The sequence below is a fragment of the Coregonus lavaretus genome, assembly GCF_964263955.1.
Source record: "Coregonus lavaretus genome assembly, chromosome: 19".
NCBI lineage: Eukaryota > Metazoa > Chordata > Actinopteri > Salmoniformes > Salmonidae > Coregonus > Coregonus lavaretus.
The window spans coordinates 34,358,008-34,374,204 of NC_140006.1; the positions used below are offsets into that span (position 1 = coordinate 34,358,008).

The following is a 16,197-nucleotide window of genomic DNA, read 5'->3' on the forward strand; positions in this document are numbered from 1 at the left end:
ATAACACACGTTAACTACATTATAATACAAGTTAACTACAGTATAATACAAGTTAACTACAGTATAATACAAGTTAACTACAGTATAACACACGTTAACTACAGTATAACACACGTTAACTACATTATAATACAAGTTAACTACAGTATAATACAAGTTAACTACAGTATAATACAAGTTAACTACAGTATACAGTGAGGGAAAAAAGTATTTGATCCCCTGCTGATTTTGTACGTTTGCCCACTGACAAAGACATGATCAGTCTACAATTGTAATGGTAGGTTTATTTGAACAGTGAGAGACAGAATAACAACAACAAAATCCAGAAAAATGCATGTCAAAAAATGTTATAAATTGATTGAGGGAAATACGTATTTGACCCCTCTGCAAAACATTACTTAGTACTTGGTGGCAAAACCCTTGTTGGCAATCACAGAGGTCAGACGTTTCTTGTAGTTGGCCTACCAGGTTTGCACACATCTCAGGAGGGATTTTGTCCCACTCCTCTTTGCAGATCTTCTCCAAGTCATTAATGTTTTGAGGCTGACGTTTGGCAACTCGAACCTTCAGCTCCCTCCACAGATTTTCTATGAGATTAAGGTCTGGAGACTGGCTAGGCCACTCCAGGACCTTAATGTGCTTCTTCTTGAGCCACTCCTTTGTTGCCTTGGCCATGTGTTTTGGGTCATTGTCATGCTGGAATACCCATCCACGACCCATTTTCAATGCCCTGGCTGAGGGAAGGAGGTTCTTACCCAAGATTTGATGGTACATGGCCCCGTCCATCGTCCCTTTGATGCGGTGAAGTTGTCCTGTCCCCAAAGCATAATGTTTCCACCTCCATGTTTGATTGTGGGGATGATGTTCTTGGGGTCATAGGCAGCATTCCTCCTCCTCCAAACACGGCGAGTTGAGTTGATGACAAAGAGCTCGATTTTGGTCTCATCTGACCACAACACTTTCACCCAGTTCTCCTCTGAATCATTCAGATGTTCATTGGCAAACTTCAGACGGGCCTGTATATGTGCTTTCTTGAGCAGGGGGACCTTGCGGGCGCTGCAGGATTTCAGTCCTTCACGGCGTAGTGTGTTACCAATTGTTTTCTTGGTGACTATGGTCCCAGCTGCCTTGAGATCATTGACAAGATCCTCCCGTGTAGTAATGATCATTGCAACTCCACAAGGTGAGATCTTGCATAGAGCCCCATGCCGAGGGAGATTGACAGTTCTTTTGTGTTTCTTCCATTTGCGAATAATCGCACCAACTGTTGTATAACACACGTTTACTACAGTATAACACAAGTTAACTACAGCACAAACAGATGTAGCTACCAGGCTGGTGGTTAGTGCATTTATTTGTTTATGTCTCTGTTTACCTGTAGAGCAGAAGCTCCAGCATGGAGGAACTGTAGGCCTGTCTCGGCTGGGTCAATCCTCCCAGTCGCCAGGCTGTGGAACCCAGACAGGGCCCTGCCGATGGCGGACACCACACGCATCACATTACCTGTGGAGAAGGATCTCAGCCTTCTCAGACCTGATTTCTTACAGAAGATGAGATAAATTCAGATTCATAGTTGTGTAAATTGCAGAGTTTTTCTGTTTCTCAGTCTCTCCAGAACAGAAATAGAAACAGTGTTATATATGAAGAATACATATTGACAATCATCCAATCGCTATTTCTTGCCAACCCATGTGGTCATGCATGCACATATGCACACACACACACACACACACACACACACACACACACACACACACACACACACAGTCCCCTCCCTCCCACACTCCCCAATGTGGTCCAATCCAGCTCCCTGTATCTCTAGTCTCTAACTGGCTGTCAGGAGTCCCTACAGGATGGGGTTGGCTGTGCTCTGTGATCAGGCAGACAGATGGAGGCATTTATCACATTACATTTAACCTGGTTCCCCCACTAAGCTCTCGCTCATTGATCACAGCACAGCCTTGTCCACATTCATTTGGCCAGAGAGGCTCACACACACACACACGCATGAAAGCGCACACAAATAAGTGTGGACGCACACACGCGGGCAACACACACACACACATATCTGTATATAGGCATGCATGCACGCACACACATGCACACACACACACACATACACCCCCCCCCCCCCCACACACACACACCATAGGTTGACAGATAAAGACAGCACCTTCTGTCTCCACCAATGCTAAATGATCTTGATTAACTAATGCCAGCCTCTGAAATTGGGATGATGAATTGAATCAAAGCATATATTTTTGCATATTCTCCATGGATGGTTAATCGTATGCATATTCATGTCTCTCTCTCTCCACCCTCTCTGTTTTCCTAGGCGCTTCTTCTCCTCCTACATTTCCTCCCCTCCACCTCTTTCTGGCTAAAGTCTCCTACAGAACATGTAAAGTCTCCTACAGAACATGGAAAGTCTCCTACAGAACATGTAAAGTCTCCCACAGAACATGTAAAGTCTCCTACAGAACATGTAAAGTCTCCTACAGAACATGTAAAGTATCCAACAGAACATGTAAAGTCTCCCACAGAACATGTAAAGTCTCCTACAGAACATGTAAAGTCTCCTACAGAACATGTAAAGTCTCCCACAGAACATGTAAAGTCTCCTACAGAACATGTAAAGTCTCCTACAGAACATGTAAAGTCTCCTACAGAACATATAAAGTATCCAACAGAACATGTAAAGTATCCTAAAGAACATGTAAAGTATCCTACAGAACATGTAAAGTCTCCTACAGAACATGGTAAGTCTCCTACAGAACATGTAAAGTCTCCTACAGAACATGTACAGTCACCTACAGAACATGGAAAGTTTCCTACAGAACATGTAAAGTCTCCTACAGAACATGTAAAGTCTCCTACAGAGCATGGAAAGTTTCCTACAGAACATGTAAAGTCTTCCACAGAACATGTAAAGTCTCCTACAGAACATGTAAAGTCTCCTACAGAACACGTAAAGTCTCCTACAGAACACGTAAAGTCTTCTACAGAACATGGAAAGTCTCCTACAGAACATGGAAAGTCTCCTACAGAACATGGAAAGTCTCCTACAGAACATGGAAAGTCTCCTACAGAACATGTAAAGTCTCCCACAGAACATGTAAAGTCTCCCACAGAACATGTAAAGTCTCCTACAGAACATGTAAAGTCTCCTACATAACATATAAAGTCTCCTACAGAACATGTAAAGTCTCCTACAGAACATGGAAAGTCTCCCACAGAACATGTAAAGTCTCCTACAGAACATGTAAAGTCTCCTACAGAACATCTAAAGTCTCCTACAGAACATGGAAAGTCTCCTACAGAACATGTAAAGTCTCCTACAGAACATGGAAAGTCTCCTACAGAACATGGAAAGTATCCTACAGAACATGGAAAGTCTCCTACAGAACATGTACAGTCACCTACAGAACATGGAAAGTCTCCTACAGAACATGGAAAGTCTCCTACAGAACATGGAAAGTCTCCTACAGAACATGGACAGTCTCCTACAGAACATGTAAAGTCTCCTACAGAACATATACAGTCACCTACAGAACATGTAAAGTCTCCTACAGAACATGGAAAGTTTCATACAGAACATGGAAAGTCTCCTACAGAACATGGAAAGTCTCCTACAGAACATGTAAAGTCTCCTACAGAACATGTAAAGTATTCTACAGAACATGGATTGTCTCCTACAGAACATGGAAAGTCTCCTACAGAACATGGAAAGTCTCCTACAGAACATGGAAAGTCTCCTACAGAACATGGAAAGTCTCCTACAGAACATGTAAAGTCTCCTACAGAACATGGAAAGTTTCCTACAGAACATGTAAAGTCTCCTACAGAACATGTAAAGTCTCCTACAGAACATGGAAAGTCTCCTACAGAACATGGAAAGTCTCCTACAGAACATGTAAAGTATCCTACAGAACATGTAAAGTCTCCTACAGAACATGTAAAGTCTCCTACAGAACACGTACAGTCTCCTACAGAACATGTAAAGTCTCCTACAGAACATGTAAAGTCTCCTACAGAACATGTAAAGTCTCCTACAGAACATGTAAAGTCTCCTACAGAACACGTACAGTCTCCTACAGTATGTTGGAATTATTCATTTGTGTTCTGTATAAAAGTCTGGATGGAAGTTGAAATGAGAATGTAGAGGTAGAGAGGTACACTGTGACCGCTGAATTGGAAAAATGTTGTGCTTTTAGGCCTTCAAAGCAAACTATACAGTCTACATGGAATGTAGTTGAAGTCCAAGGGAAAGTAACTGATAAGATTAAGTGCATAATGTCATGTGGCAACATTATCGTTGTCCTACAACAAAAAATGTAGCCTATGCATTTTTCATACTCCCTCTCCTAGCGGGGCCTACTTAGGTAGTGAAAAAAGGCCAGAAAAATAAAACACCCCTCAAGAATATACTTCTTCTTTCCTTTTATAACCGAGCGGGGCTGCCTATGTTTTATGCCCCACCTCCCCCCCTGGCCCTTTAGGGTGGTAGTGATCAATGACCCAGTCAAAAGGAAGAAGAGATGGAGCAGGATTGCCCCCAGCTAGGGGACTCCCAATGGGGGGGATAGTATGGCGCTACAGCCTAACCACAGCCACAAGTTACACCAGCTGAACTATAACAGCTGGTACTTCATGTTTGCATAAAGTACTGCCTCAATAGTGTCAGCATTAATGTTTAATGCAGGCTGTTTCCTGACCCTGTGACTGGCTGCTACTGGCTCAGATGGAATGTGAGCGAGGGAACAAGCTGGGTGGCCAAGAGCGAGAGAGAGGCACACACACACACACACACACACACACACACACACACTCTAGTAAACACACAGGGCCTTTACACTGACAGACTTAAACACGTTAGCTGTCTGTATGAAAAAAGTATGAAAAAGTATGAAATGTATGCACTCACTAACTGTAAGTCGCTCTGGATAAGAGCGTCTGCTAAATGACTAAAATGTAAATGTAAAATGTATCCGTAAGGTAACAGCACTGCTTACAAGACAAAGTGTTTATGTGTGTTTGTGTTACCTACCAGACACTCCTCCATAGGTGGTGCGCTTGCCCTTGCTGATGCCAAGCCAGGGGGTGCTATCATCTTTCAGGCCCATCATTCCAGACACTGTGTTGGTGGCAGTGACTCCATCTGCCCCTCCTATAAGAACATGACCACAGACACAATTGAGCTTGATATTGCTGAAATTCCAGTCATTACAAAATGGTTGGCTGCTGCACTTTCCCCTCCATCCCCCAATCAACAAATCATTCACCCTTCACTTCCTCTCCCAACATGGATGCTCAGAGGAGGAAGGAAAGAGGAACATGTGAGAAGGAAGGGATTAGAAATGAGAGAGGGAAGAGAAGGAAGAAAGAAAAAAAGGATAGGGAAACTAAGCTGGATCTCATTTCATTTTAAAAAGACAACGTGAACAGAGATTCATATTGGAACTACTGATGGATTCAGTTGCCATGGTGATGTTCTATGCTCCCAAAGGGAAAATAAGTTAAAATCAAAATGGACTCAGGTGTTGTTACCTTCATGTGCAGCCTTGGCGATGTCGGTGACATACCCAGCGACAGATGTTCATCACCAACACAGGGACTTACAACAACAGATTAAGTTTGAGGAAATCAACATTTAACTTATCATATAATGACCTATGACATTTAGCAGATGCTTTTATCCAAAGCAACTTGTTTAGACCACTCACCAGAATAGCTGTTTGAACGTAATTTATATCAACATGCAATTCAAGTTGCAACAACTTATTGTTCTATTTGCATACATTTTAAGTATGGGTGATCCTGGGAATGGAACCCACTACCCTGGCATTACAAGTGCCATGCTCTACCAACTGAGCTACAAAGGACCACTATAATATAAAGTTGTCCTCTGAAGATGGCTGTTGCTGGCTCAATGTAAAAAATAAGGATGATTTCACCCATCTTTCATGGGTGTTAACTTGTGAAGTGTAGTAAATTGTGAAATTTGTAAGGAATTAGGCCAATAAACCAACCCCCATCTGTTGTAGCATCGGTTGACATGTGGGAGTTTTTTGCAAATATACAGTTTTTCTCGTTAATGTAGGCGCAGTCAAACACGCGCGCAAGTTTCTCTGTGTGCCCTTTAAGATGTGACAGGAAAGCAAAAGCTGTTGTGTCCAAACATGTCCATTCAAACACCCTGCAGCCTCCCTGTTGCTTTTTCACTCCTCCAACAGCTCAGTCGCGCTTTCTCCCTCTCCCTCTCTCTCTGCATCCTCCTCTCTTCCTTCCTTTCTCGCTCCCTCTCTCTGCTTCTCTTTCTCTCTCTCCCTCTTCCTCCCTGTCCTTCTCTATGCCTCATCCCCCTCTCTCTCTCTCTTTCTCTTTCTTTGCACCATTTCACAGGACACAGAGTTCAATTATTTTTCTTTCAGATGTCCAATACTTCCTGCCACATTCTGTACACCCATTGGAAGTGGTATTTTGCTCTCCTGTTTTAACTGACGTGAGATTGACGATGGCTGAGCCAAGGTGCTGTGGTAAAGGCTGTCTGTCTGCCTCTCTGCCTGCCAGCCTGCCTGCCTGCCTGCCTGCCTGCCTGCCTGACTGCCTGTATGTCTGTCTGTCTGTCTGTCTGCCTGTCTGTCCACACCACTGTACGCAAAACATTTATTTTCTGAAGATACTGTATAGATAGTACTGACTAAAGAGCAAGCTGTAAAGTCAACCGTTTTCCATGGTGTATCCAACCTTATGAATAATGCATCTGTTATTAAAGTGAGTCAATCTGTACCTTATGGTGTGTTTGTGATATTTGTATATGGCAATGTGATTAGCCTGTGGTAACATTTGTCAGTTGACACCATTAAAAGCTGGGTTAAGCACAGCATACTAAATTGCTATTTAACAGTGCAGGTCTTCTTGCCCAACGAGAGCCTTTCTCTGTGGCTCTCTAAGTGTTACAGGAGGGGGTCGCAGTTCCGGAGCGACCCACTAGGTGTCATCCTCCTACAACCTTAGGCGCCTCCTCACTCACAGTCTGGACTAATCAGTATCCTATTGGTGTCACCAGTGTCTACCTGTTCACCTATGTATTTATACCCTCACTTCCCTGTGTTCCCTTGCTCAGTTTTCTCTGTTAGTTTCTCTATGTCCAGCAGTACTACTCAGTGTCTGATCGTAGACATATGTACAGGTACTTGAGAAGTGTTCTCCCTGTTTCGTTATTTGTTTCAGTCGTAGGTAGTATTTTGTATTTTGGCTGTCAGCCGGTTTTTGGAGACTTATTTGCTCCGCCTTTCTTTTATCGTGATAAGTCCGTTTTATTTTGTATTCTGGCTTCGAGACCACCAGTAAAGATCCTTGTTTCACCATCTCTGCCTACTGCCTACTGTATATCCTGCACCGCACCTGGGTCACACCTCACACCAACCCTTACACTAAGTGTGAACTCTGGTCCGCTCTGGGTTTGTGTGTGTGCTTTCATTAGTGTATACGTGTACGAATACACTTACATTTGTGTGTGTGTGTGTGTTTGTCCACCAGAGTGGGTCGTGGGAGGGAATGTAGGTGGCATGTGTTTTTAACAAAGCTGGTAGCGAAATAAAAATGAGAAACTCTGACAGGGATAGAAACTGGAATGTATAGACGGGTTGGTTGTTTAGCAACAAAACTGACACCTGTGCAACTATGGGGCAAAACAGACATGGTTGGCTTAGATTGTTGACAACATGTAAACTATATTTAGTCTCCATTGTTTATTGAAAACATACATTTGCACAATGAGCACTTGTTGTCTCTCAAATACATTGTTACAGTTGTTCGTTAGCTAGCTAGTGAATTTTTGCCATATTAGCATAGACATGACATCAGTCAAAACACCTCAAAACAAGACATGGCATCAAGAACAAGATAAAACTAGCTGAAACGAGCCACCTACGATTCGTCACGTCAGCTTCTTGTCATTGTTGCTAGCTATCTGGCCATCCAGAATCAGAACAACACACTACTTTCTTCCCCTTTGAAGATTGTGCATCGTTTTCGTGACTTGTTAGCTAACCCGTCTATATGAATGTGAAAACTAAGAGATGAGAGAACACGGATGAAAGAGGGAAAATGTATGATTTCATTGTCGATTGTAATGTATTTTGCAACTTTTGATCATGCAAATAAAGCTTATTTTAATTTCGAAAGGCAAGAGCGAATAAAAGTCAACAAATAGATTGAAAGAAAACGAAAATGAGAGAGGAGAGAGGGAGAAACAGAGGAAGGGAAGGAAATATGAGAGAAAGGAAGAGGAAGAGGAAGGGAGAGAGAGGGGGAGCAGTGTAAATAGCTATGTCAACAGCTGGAGTAATGACGGAGAAATTACAGATCAGGGGAGGAAACAATGCCTGTCATGTCCATCATGGATAGGGCTGTTGGGGGGTGGAGCTTATCTGCAGTTTGCAGGAAAAAAGGAATAGGTGTATGTGTGTATGTGCATGCATGCAGGTGTGTGTGTGTGTGTGTGTGTGTGTACAATACAGGCTTACTAGTGTTTCTAGAAGGCTAAGGGCATGTGTGTTAGCCTCTGTAACCGATGGTTCTGGTAAGAACCTAATGTCCTCACAGAGGGGGGTGGTACTGGTCTGTGAAGCAGGCACACACACAAACACACACACACACAGACACACAAACGCACGCACGCACGCACGCATGCACACACACACACACACACACACACACACACAGCTTATTAAAGCCCCAGGGCCGACAAGTGTGTGTGTGAAGCTGCCAAAGTCGCTGGCCTGCAAGGACCTCTCTCAGCAGTGTGGATGTAAAGAACAGCCTCCTACACCAACCTCCCCTTAGGCCTCCCCAGACTCCTCATACCCCTTCCCACATGCCACACAAACCCAAGCCCAGAGAGAGGTGTCATCCTTTGGAGAGCTGTAAATTTAGTGGGGAGATCCAGTGCGGCCTGTATGGGCCAATATGACATATTCTTCCCGTTGTCTCTTTTACAGGGTGGTGGGTGGTGCGGGAGCCCCAGGAAGACCATCTCTGGGTATTAAAGCGGCAATCAGCAGTTGAAACAGTAACAAAGCATACTTCCCGCCCCCGTTTCGGGAAAAAGCTATGGGCCTGGAGAAATGTAACCACTCTCAAATTCATAGACAGAGCTATGGATGCAAGGACTGACCATCCATGACATCATCATGATAGTTTAAAACGTTTGTATAGTGTTTGTTTATTTTGGGTTCTGATGGGGTTGGACAGTTGAACTAAGCTCATGAGTTATATTATTAATGTATATATAATTAATTTATGAGTCCAAAAATGGATGCAGATTGCTCCTTTAAGAGACATTAAGTGCCACTGTATATCAGCGGCTCCATAGAAAAAGAGCCTGTGCAGCTCTGATCCTTTGGCACACTTGCTACTTTTGATCTCGGGGGCTTTTGATTCGGTTACAAAATACTTCAATGTGACTCCTGTATTGAGGGAAAGGCCCATCAAAGTGACTTGGGCAGAAGTAAAAGATGGTTCCTTTGGATGGAGCTGGAGAGTGATCCATCCTCACAGCACAAAGCATAGATCCCATAGCGGAGGGTGGATAGAGTTTTGGAGGCTTTGTGGGCTACGCCTTTAGAGCGGAGTGAGAGGGAATCGCAGGAGCCTGAGAAGCAGGACCATGGACAGCTCCTAGGCCTTCAGCAGAGAGTGAGAGGGAATCACAGGAGACTGAGAAGCAGGACCATGGATGGCTCCTAGGCCTTCAGCAGAGAGTGAGAGGGAATCACAGGAGACTGAGAAACAGGACCACGGACAGCTCCTAGGCCTTCGGAAAAGGCTGTATGAGGGCAGGGTTTTGTATAAAACTACAGGTAACTGCCAAAGTAATAGAAACACTTGAGTAAATGAGGGATACAAAGTATATTGAAAGCAGGTGCTTCCACACAAGCGTGGTTCCTGAGTTACTTAAGTAATTAACATCCAATCATGCTTAGGGTCAAATATAAAAATGCTGGGCAGGCTATTATTTTGGCCATTATTTTGGCTACCATGGCTATGCCCCCATAGGATGACAATGCCCCCATCCACAGGGCACGAGTGGTCACAATGGTTTGATGAGCATGAAAACGATGTAAACCATATGCTATGGCCGTCTCAGTCGCCAGATCTCAACCCAGATTCTGGAGCGGCGCCTGAGACAGCGTTTTCCACCACCATCAACAAAACACCAAATTATGGAATTTCTAGTGGAAGAATGGTGTCACATCCCTCCAACAGAGTTCCAGACACTTGTAGAATCTATGCCAAGGTGCATTGAAGCTGTTCTGGTGGCTCGTGGTGACCCAACGCCCTATTAAGACACTTTATGTTGGCATTTCCTTTATTTTAGCAGTTAGCTGTATGTACAGCTTTATTTATTGGCCAAGGCTGTGAGACCTCTTATTATGTGTCTGTGTGTGTTGGTGTGTGTATGTATACCTTGTTTGTGTATACACTCAGTACATGATATACTGTATGTGTGTATATTCTGTGTGGGTGTGTGGGGGAGGTAGTAGCAGTGTACAGCAGAGAGAGAGAAAGAGAGAGAGAGAGAGAGAGAGAGAGAGAGAGAGAGAGAGAGAGAGAGAGAGAGAGAGAGAGAGAGAGAGAGAGAGAGAGAGAGAGAGAGAGAGAGAGAGAGAGAGAGAGAGAGAGAGCGCTGATGGAGAGGCTTGCCACAGCCAGCTCATCTCCCAATGAGGAACACTTATTTGTTTTCTATAAATAACACTGACTTGGGGACTGTGCAGGGTTCTACATTAACTATTTCTAATGGTGGCACTGGTGCTAGGATCTACATTTTATATTTAAGTGTTGTAATAGCCTTTAGAATAAATAAATAAAAACTCCCCCAAAAATGTATGCATTACTACTTTAAGAATAATTAATTGTTTAATAGGCCTACCCAATGGCATTAAGCATTGACATTCACATTATTTTTACATTCTAAAATATGTCAGAATAATGTGGGCATTGCCTGACTAAATAGACAGCATGCTCTCGACACAAACACACTATTGCAGTCTGTCCATGTAGTAGCTAGTCAGTCTCGCCATTTGAGACGCTGAAAAGTTATTGGGGGTTACTGTATCATGTTTTAAAACGAGAAAACGACCAAAACCCGGGTACCCTTTGTAATGGAACGCTTTGTATTGGAAACCAAGTTGAAGCCAACATTCGATTGTGTCTTGCTCAAAGTAATAGCACATGGATTTAACGCAAGCTGTAGACCGAAAATGGAAAAGGCGGGAAACAAACGAAAGCCCCTACATCTTTCATAAAACGGATCAGAAATGAAATAATTAAATAATTATATTGGAGCAGTAGAACTTCTAAATCGGCTACCATCATTTCAATAACTTGTCAAGGACCAAAGAGCCTAGATGAAATGTCTGATTTTCAAGGTAGGCTATTCCATGATGACTGAATTGCGCGTCCCAAATATTCAAGGAAGACTTTTAACTTTTTAAATACCCGGTTTACATACACGGTTTGCCTTAGCATTTACTGGTAGAGATCATAACTTGGAATATCTTTCTTACCGCTGTCGGTCTTCGCTCCACGCAACAACCAGCTGTTTGAGAGCTGCGGGCTCTCTCTGCCCGACAGATTATATATAGACTAGGCTATATGTGTGCAGCGCGTGTGTGATAAATAATCGACATAAAGAACGAACAGCTTCGGGAATCCATCTTTAAAAAACAAAACAATAATGTAGCCTAGAGTAAAAATACTATTATTACAATATTGTTTTCACTGGCCCTAAGCAGGCCACTAACAGGGATGGCAGACAGGTACATTTCCTTGCCGTTGTTGCCTCTTCAGAAAGTTGGTTTATTTTTGGTCAATTGCACATTACTGTTTGAATAAATCATGATGATAAAAAAGCAAATTGTGAACCAAAAACTTACGTGACCAGGAATGGGGTCATATTAGCTTATAGCCAAAACGGTTCAAACGATAGAACCAAATCAATTGGAAGAAAATAAATTAAACATGCCACATTGGCTTCAGAAACTGCTAGAAGCTTATGTTTACCACAGTGTTTGATTCTGTTCCTCTACCTTTCCTGGCTGGTAAAGTACCAGGATATTGTCTCTGGTTTTGAATCTGAATTTAGAGAACTGAATTTGAAAACTGAATCTGAATGCATCTGAGAAGTTGAATATATGAAACTTTGATTAACTTTAAATGATGGTTTGTAAACTTGATACACAGACAATGAATGCAATATCTACCATATTGAATTTGAATATACTGTATATATATTGAACTTGAATATTCAATGAAATCGACATTTTAATGTAAAACTGAATGTAATATTCATCCATTTCAGTTCCAAATCATGAAATACAAGTTCATTTTATGAATTAAATAATTAAATTACAAATTCAAAAATATTAAATTCAAATTCAATATCCTAATACAAATTCAAAATTATGGATTTTAAATACAATTTCTATTGACACTAAAATCGCTCCATAAAAAATTACCCTTGTATTTAGAATCCTTTTTTTTACCCTGTGTGTGTGTGTGTGTGTGCCTCTTTGTGTGTGTGTGTTTGTAGACAGAGAAATTGCGATATAAAAAAGCCATCTAGAAAGAGAAATATAGAGAGCAAACAACAGAAAGGAGTCCTTCTGTGTATGTGTTTCTTTCTCTCTCTCTCCCCCCCCCCCCCCCCCCACTCGCTCTCGCTCTCTCTGTCTGAAATCAATTCAATTTCAATTTAAGGGGTTTATTGGCATGGGAAACATATGTTTACATTGCCAAAGCAATAGATAATGAACAAAAGTGAATTAAACAATAAAAAATTAACAGTAAACATTACACTCACAAAAGTTCCAAAAGAATAAAGACATTTCAAATGTCATATTATGTCTATATACAGTGTTATAATGATGTGTAAATAGTTAAAGTACAAAAAGGAAAATAAATAAACATAAATATAGGTTGTATTTACAATGGTTTTTTTCTTCACTGGTTGCCCTTTTCTTGTGGCAACAGGTCACACACCTTGCTGCTGCGATGGCACATTGTGATATTTCACCCAATAGATATGGAGTTTATCCAAATTGGATTTGTTTTCGAATTCTTTGTGGGCCTGTGTAATCTGAGGGAAGTATATGTCTCTAATATGGTCATACATTTGGCAGGAAGTTAGGAAGTGCAACTCAGTTTCCACCTAATTTTGTGGGCAGTGTGCACATAGCCTGTCTTCTCTTGAGAGCCAGGTCTGCCTATGGTGGCCTTTCTCAATAGCAAGGCTATGCTCACTGAGTCTGTACATAGTAAAATATTTTCCTAATTTTGGGTCAGTCACAGTGGTCAGGTATTCTGCCACTGTGTACTCTCTGTTTAGGGCCAAATAGCATTCTAGTTTGCTCTGTTTAAAAAATAAATAATTATTTCCAATGTGTCAAGTAATTATCTTTTTGTTTTCTCATGATTTGGTTTGGTCTTATTGTGTTGCTGTCCTGGGGCTCTGTGGGGTCTGTTTGTGTTTGTGAACAGAGCCCCAGGACTAGCTTGCTTAGGGGACTCTTCTCCATGTTCATCTCTCTGTAGGTGATGGCTTTGTTATGGAAGGTTTGGGAATCGCTTCCTTTTAGGTGGTTGTAGAATTTAACGGCTCTTTTCTGGATTTTGATAATTTTGCGGGTATCGGCCTAATTCTGCTCTGCATGCATTAATTTGTGTTTTACGTTGTACACAGAGGATATTTTTGCAGAATTCTGCATGCAGAGTCTCAATTTGGTGTTTGTCCCATTTTGTGAATTATTGGTTGGTGAGCGGACCCTAGACCTCACAACCATAAAGGGCTCTATAACTGATTCAAGTATTTTTAGCCAGATTCTAATTGGTATGTCGAATTCTATGTTCCTTTTGATGACATAGAAGGCCCTTCTTGCCTTGTCTCTCAGATCGTTTGTGGAAGTTACCTGTGGCGCGGATGTTTAGGCCGAGGTATGTATCGTTTTTTGTGTGCTCTAGGGCAACGGTGTCTAGATGGAATTTGTATTTGTGGTCCTGGCAACTGGACCTTTTTTGGAACACCATTATTTTTGTCTTACTGATATTTACTGTCAGGGCCCAGGTCTGACAGAATCTGTGCAGAAGATCTAGGTGCTGCTGTAGGTCCTCCTTGGTTGGGGACAGAAGCACCAGATCATCAGCAAACAGTAGATATTTGACTTCATATTCTAGTAGGATGAGGGCGGGTGCTGCAGACTGTTCTAGTGCCCTCGCCAATTCGTTGATATATATATGTTGAAGAGGGTGGGGCTTAAGCTGCATCCCTGTCTCAACCCACGGCCCTGTGGAAAGAAAGTGTGTGTTTTTTGCACATTTTAACCGCACACTTGTTGTTCGTGTACATGGATTTTATAATGTCGTATGTTTTTACCCCAACACCACTTTCCATCAATTTGTATAGCAGACCCTCATGCCAAATTGAGTCAAAAGCTTTTTTTTTAAATCAACACAGCATGAGAAGACTTTGCCTTAGTTTTGGTTTGTTTGTTTGTCAATTAGGGTGTGCAGGGTAAATACGTGGTCTGTCATACAGTAATTTGGTAAAAGGCCAATTGGACATTTGCTCAGTACATTGTTTTCACTGAGTCTGCTGTTAATGATAATGCAGAGGATTTTCTCAAGGTTGCTGTTGACGCATATCCCACGGTAGTTATTGAGGTCAAATTTGTCTCCACTTTTGTGGATTGGGGTGATCAGTCCTTGGTTCCAAATATTGGGGAAGATGCCAGCGCTAATGATGATGTTAAAGTGTTTAAGTATGGCCAATTTCAATTTGTGGTCTGTATATTTTATAATTTAATTGAAGATACCATCAACACCACAGGCCTTTTTGGGTTGGAGGGTTTGCATTTTGTCCTGTAGTTCATTCAATATAATTGGAGAATCCAGTGGGTTCCGGTAGTCTTTAATAGTTGATTCTAAGATTTGTATTTGATAATGTACATGTTTTTGCTGTTTGTTCTTTGTTATAGGGCCAAAAAGATTGGAGAAGTGGTTTACCCATACATCTCAGTTTTGGATAGATAACTCTTCGTGTTGTTGTTTGTTTAGTGCTTTCCAATTTTTCCAGAAGTGGTTAGAGTCTATGGATTCTTCAATTACATTGAGCTGATTTCTGGCATGCTGTTCCTTCTTTTTCCGTAGTGTATTTCTGTATTGTTTTAGTGATTCACTATAGTGAAGGTTCAGGTTTTCTGGGTCTTTCTGGGTCTTCATCAAACCATTTGCCATTGTTGTTCATTTTCTTTGGTTTTCTGTTAGACATGTTTAGATTTGATAGGGAAGCTGAGTGGTCAAATATACTGTTTAGGTTTTCTACTGCCAAGTTTACACCTGACTATTACAGTGAAACGTTTTGTCCAGGAAGTTGTCTAAAAGGGATTTAATTTGTTTTTGCCTAATTGTTTTTTGGTAGGTTTCTACACTACTTTCCTTCCATCTATAGCATATCTTAATATTATTCAGTTCCTTTGGCTTTGATGCATCATGATTGAGTATTGCTCTGTTCAAGTAGACTGTGATTTTGCTGTGATCTGATAGGGGTGTCAGTGGGCTGACTGAACGCTCTGAGACACTCTGGGTTGAGGTCAGTGATAAAGTAGTTGTCACGTTCGTTCAATGACAGGTCAGACCAAGGCGCAGCGTGATATGCGTACATGTTTATTGAACTAATAAACACACAACAAAATAATAAACGAAACGAAACGTGAAGTCCTAAGGTAGTACAGACAACAAACCTTACACGGAACAAGATCCCACAACTCAACAGTGCCAATAGGCTGCCTAAGTATGATCCCCAATCAACAGCTGCCTCTGATTGGGATCCACACCGGCCAACATAGAACTATACATACTAGAATGACAACATTAGAATATACACACACAGAATATACACACCCTGACTCAACATATACGAGTCCCCTGAATCAGGGCATGACAGTAGTCTACAGTATTACTGCCAAGAGATAAGCTATAGGTGTACCTACCATAGGAGTCTCCTCAAAGCCTACCATTGACTATGTACTTACCCAGCGTGCGACAGAGCTGCAGGAGTTGTGACCCGTTTTTGTTGGTTATGTTGTCGTAGTTGTGCCTAGGGGGGCATATGGGGGAGAGAATGCTGTCACC

General features: G+C 41.9%; 1 pseudogene across 1 annotated transcript in view; it reads right to left on the reverse strand.

Annotated features, from left to right (window-relative positions):
• Positions 1–16,197, reverse strand: part of LOC311146275 (dihydropyrimidine dehydrogenase [NADP(+)]-like) — a 176,597-nt pseudogene that overhangs the window by 21,532 nt on the left and 138,868 nt on the right. The window contains exons 16-18 of the transcript in view: positions 5,548–5,581; positions 5,048–5,167; positions 1,376–1,503 (exon numbers count right to left, since the gene is read on the reverse strand). The product of the transcript in view is annotated as a dihydropyrimidine dehydrogenase [NADP(+)]-like (transcript). The remainder of the gene's footprint in view (positions 1–1,375; positions 1,504–5,047; positions 5,168–5,547; positions 5,582–16,197) is intronic.